We start from the raw sequence: 12,925 nt of genomic DNA, 5'->3' as shown, positions 1-12,925 counted from the left end.
AATTTGGTCAGAGTTAGAATAAATTCATAAGCCTATAATGATGTTAAATGATTTAGTGTTACTGAAAGACTCTGTTTCTCTTTAGAATAAAATGTGGCTTGTGACCATTTTAGTAAATATGGTCCCACAGAGACGCTGCCAAGGGTAAAAGTTACAGCCTCTGTGGTCTAGGGCCAAATTTGATTTATGAACCCATTCTTCCTACCCAAATTCCCCACCTGGTTTCCAAAGGTTGCTGACAGAGCAACATTATGCAGCTGTTCCCTTACTACCTGAAGGTGTCTCTGTTGAAATGTCAAATGAAAAACTTATTGAAGAAGTACATCAGGATCCTCTGGGAGGAAAGATACACTACGCAGTGACATATATGGCTCCAGAGACAACAGGCTACGAAGAAAAATCTCCCATGTCCTCAGCAGTCACATGGCACATGCCTGGCACAGGAGCCATCCTTCAAGTGCCCACAAGCAGTTTATGGCTCCAGGCCTGTACCTTGGCCTCACTTGCAGCGTAATGTGGTCAATGATCAGCACAACAGCATTTGACTTTTATTTATTGTAAACTGGTGTCTTAAACCCCACCAATTATATCTATACCTTGTACACGGCTTTTGGTATAATGACTAATTATTATCAACAACGTAACCGATACTGTTACTAGCAGATAAGTCACACTGCGACTTTATTTTTACTGTTTACGTGCTATTTTAGATAAATTTGATATTTCACATGTAAAAAAAAAATAAAATTCCCTACCCCAGAGCTCAAAATTAAGCCTGATTTTGCAACATGTTAATCATGAAAGCCACAGGATGACTAATAGTCCCACTGAAGCTATTGATGATTTTCTAGGAATAAGGCAAAAGCCAGCAAAATCAAGCTCTAACATGCACTGAAAACATCACCAAATATGATTTTGCTTCAGCATGTATGCTAACAGAAAGCAGATTATTATAATTTCATGTGCAGTACTTATGATGACTGTATACGCAATGAAAAATACACAAATAATTATTATTCCTGCAAGAGCTGCACTATGGCTGGAAAGCCTCTATGTGCAGCTGATTAAATCTGACTCTGAGAATGCAGTTCTGCAAATAGCCTTTCATGCAAGACAGTCAAATAATTTTTTTAAGGCTCCCTGACTGCCAGCTTGCTGCAGACACAGTTAGCTCAAACTTTTCTTTAGGATTCATTTCATGCCCTCCTTTCTCTTAATATCCCTGAGATCAATCCTTTCTCTAATGAATAGCTGACCTATTCTTCTTTGATTTGCCATTGATTTCCTCTGCTTACCTCCCAACGCTTTGCCTGTTGATTAAATGCTAGACACAGGAATGCCTCAAATTTCTGACTTCTGAGTCATCCTCTCATGACTTGAACAGCTTGAAGCCAGCTTCAGCTCCCCAACATCATTAGTGAAAACTCCTTTTGTTTTTAAACTCTACAAGCAACCCATTTCTCTCCAAGCTGAGGTGCTGCTTGTGAACTAGACAATAAATTGTAGCAACAAAATTATCTCCTACACACATTGCAGTAATTATTATAAGAAAAGGAAAGGGATATTTTTTTCCGAGACAGAGAAGGCAAGCCACAGCTTTCCCTTTTGCACTAGAAGATCTCTTTGTCTACATGCAATGCAGACAAGACCGTGAGTAAAGACATCTGCTTATGCAAACTTTTATTTTTGCATGGGGTCCCTCTGACTCCAACATGACTCTGCATGAGACATCGGCTTACAAAAGCTGCTCTTTTTTCTGAAGACACCGGCTTTTAAGAACCAACACACAAATCCCCCTCTCCAGCTTCCACTTTACAGAGCAAGCTGGATGAAACTGCTTATCAGCACTGCAAGAAGGAGAGCTGGAGTTGATGCTTTGAAAACTTGCAGCGGTATTTCCTTGGAACACAGATATCTTCAGTCTCCAACACTTTGATGTCTCCTTCAAAAACAAACAGGCTGACACTATCTCAATTTTCCTGCAGTTCTGATGTTTCTCAAAATGCAGCTTGTTTTCTCTAGGGTGACACACAATCCTAGAAGACCAGCTATGTGAGATAATTACTATACTTCCAATTAAGGAAATCATACCTGACATTCTCTACTATATTCCATTATGATCATGGCTACATTGGGAACATCACCTGCACATGACCCACACTTTTCTTACTCTCCTACTTTCCTTCTGTGTGAAGGAAACACAGAGGAAATAGCCCTAAGGATTCTAGTGCAAATGATGAGGAGAGCAGGTTAAGGTGGTGTGCCACAGAGCACACTCCTGTCTCAATAGCCTACACATGGTGCTTCCCTCTCGTGATAGCTAAAGCACCCTGTCACCAAAACTGGAGCCATGAGTTTGTAAGCTACTGTAACATTTTCTTTTTCAAATGATCAAAACCCGGAAGTATGCAGCAACTGTTCAGAGCTGTTTGCAAACATTTCAAGTTCTCCACTACCTGTCAGAGCATGACAGAAAATCCTACTGTGACCAGACTACTGTGCTGGCTCCACTGCAGGCTTTATGCATGGTACAGGGCAGGTTAACTAAGAACAGGTTCAACAACAGAGCCTACACTTCAGTTCTGTGCCCTTGCATTCAATCTGCAACCCATGCCGGAAAGTAAGTGAGGAAGTGTAGGTTATGTTACAAGATGCTGACTCCAGCACCATCTGGACCGCTCCATGAGACAATCTAATCCACCAACACAACAAACCACTCTTCCAGCAAAAAAAAACCTCTGGGATTTTCTGTCCATTTAGTGAGATTGACCAGTTTAGCAATCTGAAATGCTCCAGTGCTGGTTTAAGGAAGGTACTACAGCCATGAGCAAAGGGAGTGAAGGAGACAGAAAATGGTAAGGAATAAAAATGGACAGTGTGACGTGTTTCTATGGACAGAAGGAAGATGTCATGCCAACTCAGCTGCCCGTGAAACCACACATTAGGCATCTCAGAAGACCATTAGAAACGGCTGGTGTACTGAGAGGGCAACTACATAGATCAGTCTTGGCTTAATAAAAGGACAAGCCATGAAAAACTTCACCTTGGCCATTGGGAGTTGCCTCTGTTCATCTAGGACACACACCCCTGGAACCATCCCTGAAATGAGGTGCCTGCCCATTTGCTCAGATAATGAGTAAGACACCAGTATTTTCTGTCAGAAGACTGCTGTGGGATAAGATGCACCCTGTGCTCACAGAGCAGCCTCACCGTTACAGTCCAGCTGGGAAGAGGCAGAAGTAAGCTGTCCTCTTTATTATCCATGCCAGCAAGGCTGAGATTTTAGCCAGTCTCATGTCCAACCTCAAATGCAAGCTTAAAACCTGGAAGTACAGGTGACCTGGTGCCCTGCTTCCCTCACCCTGTCAGGTGGCCATGTCAGACCAGCAGTCAGGCTCACTCTTGTGGTTCCTCCCTAGAAAATATCAACTTTTTTTGCTATGGAGTTCTGCAATACTGTGCAAAAGCCTTCCCACCTGCTCTCCTGCTGCCAGCCCAGCTCCCATGCCGGCTGCATCTTCACGTGCAACTGAGTATGTGGGGGAATTGAGCAACAACCTACTCGTGAGGGAGCAACACAACAGAACATGAAATGATGTCAGCCTTCTTTCAGAAAATTACTACATTGGAAAGCAGATTATAGATTTATAGCAGATTATATACAGAAGAGGGAGAGAAACAAGGTTTATGCCATGCGTGCAGCACACCACCTCCTTCGAAACTCCAGGCGCGGAGTTCCCGGATCCGATCCCAACTCTTACACGGCACCTCTTTACGATTTGTGCCGTCTCCCCCTGACAGCGCCGCCCAGCCACCCGGACCGAGCTACAGTGACTTGCTGTGGTCATTCTTAATTGCAGTTTCCGCTACGCAAACTTCATTGCTGCCAGTACGGTGCACTGAGTACCCTCGAGAACGAAATCGCCCCGCTGCCCCCCAGCAACCCCTCGCCACGGCCCGCAGCGCGGCGGCCCCCGCAGCCTCCCCGGCCCACGCCGCCCGTCCGTCCCGCCCCGCCGCTCCCCCTCCCCGTGTGCCGCCCCGCCGCTCCCCCTCCCCGTGTGCCGCCCCGCCTGGCCCCGCCCCACCGCCGGTCCTCCTCCAGGGCTCCGGCGTGCGCCCGCTGCCTGTCCCGCTGCCTCGGTGGGCGCTGGATGCTGCACCGGAGAGGGCGGCGAAGCTCCGCGGCCGGGGTCACCCCGCGGTGAGTCCGCGGGCTCCGCTGTCGGGACAGCGGCGAGGGGGTGTCCCAGGGCTCCCGCGTCCTCCCGGGACCCCCGCAGCAGCGGTGGGGGGGGAGAGGGGGGCGGGCGCGGTCCCGCTGAGCTGCCGGGGGACAAAGACGAGGGGGACGGGTCCCGGGTGCGGGGCGGGAGCGGCCGTGGCCGTGGGGAGCGGTGCCGGCGGAGCCCCTGGGCGCGGTGCTGCTGCGGACGGCGCTGCGAGCGGAGAGACCCGCGGGGCGAGGGCGCTGGGACGGGGGTGCGCTGCCCGCTGAGCCGGGAGAGGCTCCGTGCTGCGGCGGTCGGTCCCACCGCGCGGCAGCCGCTGTGAAAGTATATTTACAACTTTGTGGCTGGATGGGCGGTGCGAGCTTCGGCCGGAGCGATCTCCGGCTGTGTCACGCTATCAAGGGGTTTTCCCGTCAGAGCCACCGCCACGGGTGTCCCTGGGCACTCGTGGCTGCTGCTCCTCCCGGACGGAGGCAGCGGGAGCGGGCAGGCACAGGCTGGGGACAGGAGCGAGCGGGGCTCTGGAGCAGCCTGGAGTCGTGGTAACTTATCTGTCCCTCGGTGTCGTGGACCGGGCGCTGCCGGTGGGTCTCGCCGGTGCTGGATGATGGGATGATGCTGGGGCGGGATCAGCAATACACCGGCTGCGCGACGGGAGACACCCGAGGCAGCTGGCCGTGTCCCAGAGAGCTCCCGTGGGGCCGTACGGTGGCACGAGTGTGGGACGCGTCCCAGCTGGTGCTCGGTTGGCTGCCACCTGCCTCGCAGGTGCCGAGGGAGAGTGACGGGGACACGGCCCCGCGGGTCACCCCCCTCCCCCCCCCCCCGCTGTGGTGCAGCACCTGGGCGGCCTCCTCCGTGGGGCAGCCTCGGGGGCGAGGGGCTGGAGGCATCTCGTGGGGCTGGTCTGGGTGGTCTGACAGCCGTGAGGGACTTGGATGCACCCGTACGGGGCGGGACGGGGAAGGAGGAGAGTGTCCCAGCAGGTGTGTGCGCGGGAGAAGGGGTGGGCGTCAGAAAGGAAAAAGTCTCCATACCTCGTTGTTTCTCCACCTCTTGGAATTCTTTTTTTGGTAACGATTTACAGAGAAAGGCTTTGGGTTTCCTGTGCTGAGAAGTCGTCATCGTCTGCATCGAGAGATGTTTCTCCTGCTGTTCGGCAGTGACAGGCTCTCAGGTTAACTCCCCTGTGGCATTTAAAATGCACATCTGTGTTTTTCCACCACACCAGAAAACTAGCACACTGTCTGAACCTTGTCCCTTCTTCAGAGTACTGCTGTGATGCCTGGGCCCTGGCAATAAATATTTCAGAAATGTTTTTAAAAACCCAAACCAAGAAACCACAACTGTTTAGACATTGGTGACCCATTAATTTGTTTAGCTTTTTTAATTTTTATCTTGTTCCTGGAAAACTTGGAATGACAACAGAATGCCTTCACTTCACTGTTGTTTATCCCTCCCATGTAATTGTTGTACAATTAAACACTCTTAATCAAAGTGTTCTGGTTTCAGCACTGGTGATGATGGGAGTCTGTGAAGTAGCCTCTGTTTTGGCTTCAGATGACAAGTGCCATATCAGAAAAAAATGGAATCCAAAAGGCAGGCAGGGGTTGTGTTCCTCTTGTAGAGATCACCTTAAGGAAGAAAAGAGGGGAGGAAACAAAAAAAGACAAAAATAAGTCTGCACAATGCTATTGAAGAACATGAGTTGTAGTGAATCTTTGCAGTGGTTTACCAAAAAAATACTATCTGTGCTTTTTGGACAGTTTGTTTTCCTCTTAGAATTTTTGTTGTTGTTAGCTGGATTTTTAAACAAACTTGATAAAATTATATAAACACCTGTGACACCAAAAATATTTGGATACACATGTGGTTTTCTCTTGTAAGTATTTTTTTTTGATAGAAGTTTTTAGACAGTAGGTGAGGGCCATGTCATTTAGGTTTTTTATGGGTGAATTTGTCGGGGTATTTTTTGTTTGTTTGTTTTTTTTTTTTTAATGAAAGCTGATAGCACTTTAAAGCTGCAGCACTTTTCTGTTCCCAACACTGCAGGTAAAAAGCATATGAATCCAGTGATTAGCTCTCTATCAGTTGACTTTTGTAGTAAAGTCGTTGCCCCACTGTTCCTCCAATGTGGGATAATGTAAATGACTTGCATGCTTACTGTGCTCCAGGGTTACACTTCTTTTCTTGCAGAAAGTCCCGTGTTCCTGCGCTGCTGCTCGATTATCTTAGTGGTGATAAGCAGTGGTACCTTAATTCGTAGTGCGTGGTTAGTAACTGAGCACGGACAAACGGTGGGCTTGGCCCAAACAAAATCCTCTGACAAGGAGGAGCTGCTCCCTGGAGAATTGTAGGAGAAGATGATTTGCTTGTTCTTTAACAATTTCTTATGCTTGCTTTTTCTTTTTTTCCCCCTATTTCCTCCTTTTGCACAATTCTGCATCTCTTCAAAAATGCAGCACTCTGTAAGGCTGGGGTTTTTTTTTTGTTCTCTTTCTGTTTTTGTCTATGTCTTCCCATTTCCCCATTGCCTTGCTGAAGTTGATGTCTGACAGTGCTGTGTGCAGTCTCTGAAACTGCATCTAATCATAAAGACCCTGCTGTTTGTGTTAATTTTATCAAGGTATTGGCAGATTGGCATTTTCACACTTGTAAAGGGGCAAGCTATGTTCCAGGTGCAGTTTTATCTATTCTTTTTGTCCACTTCACATAAATCAGCAATCCTCTCTGCTCGGAATATGTTCAAGACTAGCTGCACACTTGAGGGGGAAAGAGTTAGAAGCAAACTGATGTGAAGGTGCCTAGTTGGTCTGAATATTTAGATAGTGATTCAGATGCAATGAGATCAGCAGTGGACTTTCCCCTTCCTCAGGGGAAGCAAGCCAATTTAATTTTTTTTACCTGGTTATTGCTGGCAGCAAAGCTATTCCTACTCAGAAGAATTTGTTACATTGTTTAAAAAAAGCCTGTTTCCTTATTTGTCCTTCTACTCAAGGTATTGCTTGTGAGATTTCAATTATGCTTTGCTCTTTATTTATTGAATAAAGACTTTGTAGTCTGCTGCTTCTATAACTGTTAAAAGATCTTGGTGAGAATAGAAATGAAGAAAATTTTTGGACAGCTCTGCAAAGTACTTCTGGAGTCTTAGGGATACATACCAAATCAGTCCAGCCTAGCTCAAGTGAAAAATACTATCCCTGTAAAACAACTTGTGCAAAGACAGGCTTGTAGAAGAGTATCTCTCATCTGTTGTGCTTGAGGCAAGAGTATAATAGATCCCCTTGGGAGAAATCCTGTTTATAGCCTTGGTAGACTAAAAATGGAATATGTTTCCAGTTGGAGAATTAACTGATAGGCTTCTGGGTCAGGAGGTGTCGTGCATTTGCAATCTGTACGTAGGAAGGTGCTTCTCTTTTGCCAGTGGAGAAACCAGGTCTTTCTGCTGCCCTCCCTGCTCTTCCTAAGTTTCCTGACAGTTGCAATGGCTGTGAAGGAAGCCTCACTTTCCCTTATTGCAAAGAAATTGCTGCCTGTACTTTGCCTCTCCTGTTTCCCATAGATAGAAAAGACAAATGGTCTTTACTAAAGATGGCACTACCTGGCAGAATTGCCAGGCACTGGAGTGCTAAATTGAAGTATTTCTGTTGTTGTTCTTCACACTGAGGTACTGGACCAGCATTGTCTTCACTGCTCTTCTGGCTGTGTGTATGTATGCCCATAAATGAGATTTCCTAAGGGTCCATCTGAAAAGAGACATGTGTGTGTGTTTGAGGGGTGGCAAGGTTGCTGTTGCTGAATGGCTATTCCAGAAATTCACTTCTCTTAACATTTGCAAGATGTCATGTGATGTGTCTTGGGGATCCAGCTGAGAAAATGGAGCTTGGCATTTCTGAGCAGGCTTCCTTTGCAGCTGCTCTTTGTGAGGCATAATGGATACTGAGGCTGGCTCATGCCCAATCCCATGTTTTGCTGGTTTTTTCTTTTGCTTCTTCAGTTGCCTAGGCCAATTGATACCTTAAATTGCCACTTAGTCTTTAATTATGTGCTTGATTTATGAAGTATGAGGAATACTTCAAAGTGATTGGTATTGAATAAACAAGTCTATTAGTAGATTATGCAGGAGTAAAGAAATTCGTTGCAATGAGAAACTACATCTTGGTAGAGGGATGCAATAGGCTACATACTACTACTTTTACCAGTCAGTGAAAAGGAAGGATCAGTTGATCCATTGATCTTGCCACAACAAGACTGTTTGATTTCCCAGGTAAAAAGCATGCTGGAAAGGAATTGCACGCTCTAGATGCAGACTTTATTGTTTGGGTGTTCTCTAAAACATGTACATTACTAAGTTTTGTATGTGCTTCTGATAAAATAATGTATTTTAAAAGTCTGCATGTTTTTGTGTACAAAAATTCAAAGCCACTTTCCATCATTTGGAAGAGATGGAAAAGCATAATCCCTGTGAGATCCTAATTTGTCCCTTTTTGCCTGAAGCCTTTAATACTCATTGTCTATTTCTTTCAAAGAGCTCCTGCACTCAGTTTTGGTTTCAGGTGAATATTAAGTTCATAAAGTGCTTCATGTTGTGCTGTCCTCAAAGGGAGCAAATTTCTGGGGAGTTTTTTTCATCCCATGGGAGAGGTGGATGGAAGCATGGCAGCTACCCTGCATGGTCCTGCAACCACTGCCCTGCCCTTGTGCTTCCATGAGCTGCAGGAGCAACTCCTTTGGTGCTCTGTCCTTTGTTAAGCATTTTTTCCTCTCCTTGAGGACTAGGTAGTGCACCCAAAAACATGAGTCACTTTTATTTGGCTGCAAGAGAATGCCACCATCCCTGGGTTAGGAGAGCTGTGCCTATCTTTGAGTTTAAGGGCTAGGGCAGCCTACAGACAGAGTAGCATAGCAGCATGGTCCCAGGTTGGGGATGGGTGTCCACAGAATTTTGGGAGATCCCTTCTTCCTAAGCACAGCAGCCACGTTTTGGGGGGTGCAGACCAGAAGAGTTACAAGCACTAGAGCACGTTTCCTGTTCTAGAGCTTGCTTGTGCTGCTTGATGTGGGGCAGGAAGACTTTGTAGCACAAAGGTGGGGGGTGTGAGCAGTCATGCCTAACTAAGAGCTGCATCTAATCCTGCAATGAAGACTAGTGAGAAAGCATTTTCCTTGCTATTGTTAAAGCTCAGTGTCACCAAGGAGTGCTGCTTGTACAAAAAGAAAAAAGGATGTTGGTATCTAAGACCAATGCTCAGTGATTTCCCCATTTGTCACATCTGCTTGGGTTCACAGCCTTGGAGTTTTTGAAGGCATCTCACATTGCACCTCTTGAAAATCCTAAAGGAAAGGTGGGAGCCAGGCCCACATGCCTCCCCTGTGAGAGGACTGTGGTCAGACCTGACCAGATGCAGAAGGCCTGCTGCAGTTGTATCTACCACTTCTGTAGGCTGAAGCCAGTTGTCTCTGCTGTCAGTGTTGCACCTGTCCACAGCCAAGCTGCACTGGTTCTGGAATCCAGTTCTTCAGATCACCCAAGTGACTGGGAGGTGTTTTGGTATTCCTTGTTCAACGGCTTTGAATAGGGGTTTCCTACTAAGTAGTGCTCAGTTTTCGAAGACAGGTGTGTATTTTACCCCAAAAGCAGTGTGTGGATACCAAATTTGGTACCTTAGTTCCTTGTGGCATCTTTGCCCTTGGTTGTGTTGAGCTAGTCCTGGAATGGTGCTGAGGTAGACACATTTGAAAAGTCAATGTGCTTCTGGGAATTTGCTGCAGGATGTGACCTAGTTGTCGTGACTGCTGGTCACAGGTGGCACATTTGACATCATCTTACAGCCATGACTTAAAACTATTTAGCTTCAGTCTTGTTTTCTGCCCTGACAAGTAACTTTGTTTCTGCTCCTTCCTGGTTGATGCATCTTCTCAGAGAAATTTTCATCATCACAGGGGTTAGTCAAAGGAGGTGGGTGGAGTTTTTTGTAAATTGCTGAGAAAGGCTTTTGCATGCTATCATGACAGCTTTTACTTGCTCAGGCTCTTTATTACTCTCTTTTGCAGATAGTACTGGTGCCCTACAGTGTGCATCTGAGGGGACAAAATACCTGGAAGGTGAGGGGAGTTTTCAGTTTTACGACTGTGTTTCATCATGAGTACAAGGCAGCCCAAGTGTGGGCAGATTTGTTTCCAGGCAGTTGCCTGTCTGTCTTGCTGCAGGACTGCCTTAATTAAAGCTGCTTAAGCTGTTTGTGAAACTGCAGCCTAAGAGTCTGGTGTTCTTAGAAGCCTAAGACATCTCTGGATGATGTCTGGAAAATATTAAGAAGAGTCTTAATGTTTCTGGACAATTTTTTCTGAGAGGCCGTAGGGCCACTGTGGTAAGGTTTCATCAGGAAGATGCTCAGTGCTCATTCTATATCAGCTCTAGCAAAGGCAGATGTTTTACTGTAATAAACCTTAAAAAGCCTGTTTTCAGGTGTTTGTGCTTTTTTCTTGATTGATGAGAACTTTGTTCTGCTTTGCTACTCTGAGTTGGTAAGTTATGGCTCGTTCATCTATTCCCTTTATTCCCTTGAGATGTGGTTGTGGCTGTACCTAGAGGCTGTAATGAGAATTAGGACCCAATTCGCTGTGGTGCTATGAACTAGTGTGTAAAATACAGTGGCATGCATTATATGAACCCACATGCTGCCTGGATGAGACCTTCTTCCAGACGGGCTGGCGGTGGCATGGCCCCAAATTCAGTGGTGGCAGGACATCGTTGTGTTGTTGGGTATATGGGGGGTGTGAGGTATTTTAGTGAGCCATCCTGCTGATACCTGAAGCAAACAGGGTCCTTCCTTCTCATTCAACTCCTCTTCTTCCTCCTGTGGAGGGCTCTGCTGCTCTTATCTGCCTTGCTGGTGCAAACCTCATCCATTCCTGCTTTGACCCAGCAAGTGCTGAGATTCTGGCCCTCTGCTGGGAGGCAACTTGAGGCTCTGTGGAGAGAGGAGGGGAAGATTTAATTGAGTTTTTATGACCATATTTAAGCTGCTGAGTGAGAGAAGGCTTGAAGTTAATGACAGGCATGTTTTCCAAAGACCCTCTGCATGTGTGTTTAGGTAAAATAAACACTCCTAAATAAGCTGTGCCACCACTCTGAGCACTAATAAGCCTCCTGTCTGATACCAGAAGAATACAAATAAATAGTAGCTTTGACTGTTTTAATTGATAGACTTGCTGGGCCTTTGACCAAGCAATTATATCTCAAAATGCCCTTTTGCAGGGGCTAAAACAAGAAGTGATGTTAGTTTAAAAAAGCAACACAATAAAAACAAACAACCTGTAGGATGTCCCAGAGGCTGATTATTGACTTCAGCTTTTATTAATTCATCTGCAGTGCATTTGCTGGAGCTTTTATGGTTTAATTGAGGTTAAGAGGTTGGAATCTATGGTAAACAAAAGGATGGCATATGGGCAGTCTGAAATTGTGTATGTTTAAGTAAGAGCATTCCTTCTGGTCACTTGTTTTCATTGGGCAGTTACTCTTGACTCACAACTTTTTTAAAAAAAGGTGTAAATATGCATTGCTAGCAAGTTAATGATTCATGATGTTTTATCACATCCTAGCATACCTCTGAAGAAGAGAAGGTTGAGCTGGGCTTGTGTTTGACCTCCCCATTCAGACTAAGGACATTTTTTCTTTAACCCCTTACCTGTCTTGGGAGGGTCCACAAGCTCATTTATTTTGAATCATAAGGAGAAAAACACCTTCTCTCCTGCCTTTCTCACTTCTGTGTTCTGGAGGTCCACAGCTGCTCTCTTAAAAATTCAAATGGAAAAAGCAGGTGTGGGAAAAAAACTTTCCTGAAGCTTTTTGTTATAGAGCCTGTGGGGAAGGGGGAGTCAGTTTCTTCAGCTGTCCAAAGGAATCTGTGTGCATGTGTTTGGTTTTTTTTTTTTGGTCACTTTTTTGTCCTGTTTTCAGTTCTGTTTTGAGCCCCATGGACATCTTCACTGGCTGTGGTATCCCCTTGTGAGAGAGAACGTGTACTGGCCAGTGCAGCCGTTTGATAATTAAGATAAACCTCCTTATGTTGAAAAGTTCATACTCCGAGGTCTTTATGCTGCTGATAAAGTTTATGGCACGAATTACATCAGCTGGCAGTAATAGTGGTGACCTGTTGCCCTCAAGTCATTCTGCAGACATCTGTAATTTATATACAGCTGTTAATAGTGTGTAGTCCAGAGCCTAAGAGAGCATGTCAGAATAATTATATCAATAAGAGAAGATAAATCAGAATTTTCCTCTTAATATTTCAGTTAATAGCAGCTTTCACCTGTCCAGAAAGTCAAATGTGTTTTTCTCACTTGCTTTTAATTTAGAGCAATCTTTTTAAAACTCCTAGGTCTTGTTAAACTAAATACTTGTTCTGAAAAAAAGACTTTAATAACCTCCTTGTCTGCATTTTTGTGTACTTCTATCTTATAAGGAATTCTCTACCTAATTTGAATCAAAAATTGCTTTATTAAGAAGAATTGTAAATGATGGTTCAGGGAAGGAGGTGCATGGAACAGCTTCTATATTTGCAAAAGGACACTCCTGGATCTATCTTGTATTTGCTTAAAAAAATAGTTTAAAAAATAATTGATAACTTGAGTACAGAGTTGAAGGGAGAGGGATAAATCTAAATTTCACTTGCTATACTCTATATGAT

At 45.4% G+C, this 12,925-nt stretch overlaps 1 protein-coding gene across 3 annotated transcripts in view; it reads left to right on the top strand.

Annotated features, from left to right (window-relative positions):
- The first annotated feature begins 4,108 nt into the window (after positions 1–4,108).
- Positions 4,109–12,925, top strand: part of FRMD1 (FERM domain containing 1) — a 40,848-nt gene continuing 32,031 nt past the window's right edge. For 2 of the 3 annotated variants that reach the window (XM_069010198.1, XM_069010196.1), the window contains exon 1: positions 4,109–4,204. The gene's annotated coding sequence lies outside the window, so the exon portion shown is untranslated. Of the gene's footprint in view, positions 4,205–10,286; positions 10,338–12,925 lie in introns of all 3 variants that reach the window. The other variant, XM_069010197.1, reaches the window with a different exon arrangement.

The sequence above is a fragment of the Aphelocoma coerulescens genome, chromosome 3 (assembly GCF_041296385.1).
Source record: "Aphelocoma coerulescens isolate FSJ_1873_10779 chromosome 3, UR_Acoe_1.0, whole genome shotgun sequence".
NCBI lineage: Eukaryota > Metazoa > Chordata > Aves > Passeriformes > Corvidae > Aphelocoma > Aphelocoma coerulescens.
Note: the sequence above shows the minus strand (reverse complement) of the source record. Positions and strands in the feature narration are given on the sequence as shown.